Source organism: Dipodomys ordii, unplaced genomic scaffold (assembly GCF_000151885.1).
Source record: "Dipodomys ordii isolate 6190 unplaced genomic scaffold, Dord_2.0 Scaffold744, whole genome shotgun sequence".
In the NCBI taxonomy this organism is placed as follows: Eukaryota; Metazoa; Chordata; class Mammalia; order Rodentia; family Heteromyidae; genus Dipodomys; species Dipodomys ordii.
In genome coordinates this window covers 25,302-28,794 of record NW_012267960.1, presented here as the reverse complement: position 1 = coordinate 28,794, position 3,493 = coordinate 25,302, and positions in this window count along the sequence as shown.

The window sequence follows — 3,493 nt, the reverse complement described above, 5'->3', positions numbered from 1 at the left end:
GCTCTACCACTTGAGCCACAGCACCACTTCTGGCTTTTTTCTTTTTGCTTATGTGGTGCTGAGGAATCAAACCCATGGCCTCTGGCATGCAAGGCATGTGCTCTACCACTGAGCCAACTTCCCAGTCCCACACTTCCAGCTTTTTTCTGCTTATGTGGTGCTGAGGAATTGAACCCAGGACATCATGCATGCAAGGCAAGCACTCTACCACTGAGCCACCTTCCAAGTCCAGAAACAACTTTCTTGTAGTTAGAAATATTCTACTAAAGCCTGATATTCTAGGTCTTTGTAGGCTTTCTTGTGATTATAGTATTACAGAATAATTTTATTAAAGAAAAATAATTAGGGCTTCCTGTTCCAAACACTACTCTTTTAACAAAAACAGGTGCTAAATGGAAGCCAGCTTGTCTAATGGTGTTTTTTTTTTCTTCCTGTGTTGAGCATACACCAGAATTCCTGAATTCCTAATTGAAATAACCTCGGCCCCACCCTTCAAATTTTCCTTTAACAGGTGTGTAGTGAGATAGAAAATTAGCATTTCTGTGAAATTCCGAGCTGCTGCTGAGAAAATCTAACAAGCATGTTTGTAGTACTAGTTCTACAATTCAGTCTTCTTGGCTACAAAATTCAACATCCATATGGATTTAAAGGGACATTGTAGATTCAAGAATAGAAATATGCTGGCCGCTGGTGGCTCATGCCTGTAATAATAGCTACTCAGGAGGCTGAGATCTGAGAATCACTGTTCAAAGCCAGCCCAGGCAGGAAACTCCGTGAGACTCTTATCTCCAATAAACCACTAGAAAACCGGAAGTGGTGCTGTGGCTGAAGCGGTAGAGCGCTCGCCCTGAGCACAAAGAGAGAGGCTCAGGGACAGCACCCATGCCCAGAGTTCAAGCCCCAGGACTGACAAGAAAGAAAGAAAGAAAGAAAGAAAGAAAGAAAGAAAGAAAGAAAGAAAGAAAGAAAGGAAAATGGTTTAGTGGCATCATATAATTCTCTTTGTGCAACTGAACTACTGTCCTACTTCACAAATTTTCATCAGCCCAAACTCAAATTCTGTTAAAGGATTATTCCCTGTTCTCCTCTGCTCCAGCCTCTGATAACCAATATTCTACTTTCTGTGTCTGAATTTCACTGTTCTAGATTAACTATTCTTGATATAAGTAGAATCAGACAATATTTGTGGTTTAGTATTTTCCTTGTTCTATTTAATCTAGTGGTTTCAAAGCTTAGGCATGTCAGTACTTTATTCCTTTTATTACCATATAGTATCTTTTTTTGGTGCGCACGTGCACCAAGTCCTAGGACTTGAACTCAGGGTCTGGGCACCGTCCTTGAGCTTCTTTTGCTCAAGGCTAGCACTCTTCCACTTGAGCCACAGAACTACTTCTGGCCTTTTTTTTTTTTTTTTTTCTGTTTATGTGGAATTGAGGAATTGAACCCAGGGCTTCATGCATGCTAGGCCAAGCACTCTACCACAAGGCCCACACTCCCAGTCCTGGGTTTTTACTTCTTAAGTATGATGAACAATGCTGCTATGGATACTGTTGTACACAGATACCTGTTAGAATCACTGCTTTTTGCTCTATAGGGTATACATGTGAAGTGGAACTTCTGGATCATATGGTAATCTAGACAGTGTTTTAAGGAAAATGTGATGCTATTTTCTATTGTGGATGTACCTTTTTATGTTTCCACCTCCTATGCACAAGAGTTCCTATGTTTACTTCCTTGCTGACATCCTAATGCACACAGGAAAAGTATGTGTTTACACCATCCAGTGTGTTGTTGCAGAAATTCCTTATGTATCTACTTGCATCAATCTAAATAGTTTTCACCTGATTGGAGATATTTACTAAATCACAAAATAAATGTTAAAGCAGGCTGGAGGTATGAGCCAGCAGTGGAGCATCGACCTGTTTACCAAACCCAAGGCCAAATTCAAACTTGAGTACTGGGTTGTATAAAATATATGTACATGAACTACATATCAATTCTATGTTTAATTCTGGGTCCCATCCCTAAGACAAGTCATGAAATATAAACCAATATTCCCAAGGGTCCAAAACATAGTGGATCAAAAAACACAACCTTTACCTGCAAATATCATCATAGGTCAAAGTTATTAAAGTTAATATTCTAGAAGAAAAACACTCATACTGTCTTGTCTAGAGTTGAAAGATGGTAAAACTAAGTCATTGGGAAGTAGATCTGTGACTCAAAGTGGTAGAGCGCTAGCCTTGAGTGAAAGAGCTCAGGTAGCACCCAGACTCTGAGTTCAAGCTCTACAACCCATGAAACAAACAAACAAACAAATCACTAAGAAAATATTTAGCTGGGCACCAGTGGCTCATGCCTGTAATCCTAGCTACTCAGGAGGCTAAGATCTTAGGATCTTGGTTCAAAGCTAGCCTAGGCAGGAAAGTCAGTGGGACTCTATCTCCAATTAACCAACAGAAAACTGGATGTGGTACTGTGGCTTGAAGTGGTAGAGTGCTAGCTTTGAGCAAACTAAGACCACAGGGGCAAGTTCAAGCCCCATGAACAACAGAAAAAAAAGTCCTTGTTATATTTAACATGTACTAATATGCTTCCATTTTAGTATAGAAAACCCATTGAAGTCAGTGTCAACCAAGGAAACTCATGAGTTATATAGTTAGAAAAAGCGCTAATAGTTTTTTTGTTTGTTTTTTTGTTTTTTGCCAGTCTTAGGGCTTGAACTCAAGGCCTGCGCACTGTCCCTTAGCTCTTTTTTTTTGCTCAAATGGCGCTACCATTTGAGCCACAGTGCCACATCCATCTTTTTCTGAGTAGTTCATTGAAGATAAGAGTCTCATGGACTTTTCTACTGGGCTGCCCTTCAAACTATGATCTTTAGATCTCATGGCATTCACAGGGAAATGGATGGAACTAGAGCAAGTCATTTTGAGTGAGGTAAGCCAAGATCAGAGAGACAAATGGCACATGGTCTCTCTGATACCTGGATGTTAAATGCAAAATGCAAGGAAATATGACAAAGTAAACAGGACTCAAGAAACAAAGGACATCTACTTAATTTGTCATATAATTTCTAAATGACTCCATGTTCTTGATCTCATATATGGTGTATATATATGTGCATATCTGAGGGAAGCTGGGGGGGGCACAGAATCAGATCTGTCTCCTGAGTAGCTTGGATTACAGGCATGAGCCACCAGTGCTTGGCTCTAATTTTCTATTTCTATATTGAGTATTTGAAAAAGCATCTTTGACTATTATAAACATTTATTTTAAAAAAGTTGAGTATGAAAATATATATGACCCCCCCCTTTTTTTTTTTTGCCAGTCTTGGGGCTTGAACTCAGGGCCTGGGCACCATCCCTGAGTTTCTTTTTTTTTTTTTTGGTTCCGGTCATGGGCCTGAACTCTGGGCCTGGGCGCTGTCCCTCAGCTCTTCAGCTCAAGGATAGCGCTCTACCACTTGAGCCACAGCGCCACTTCCGGCTTTTTT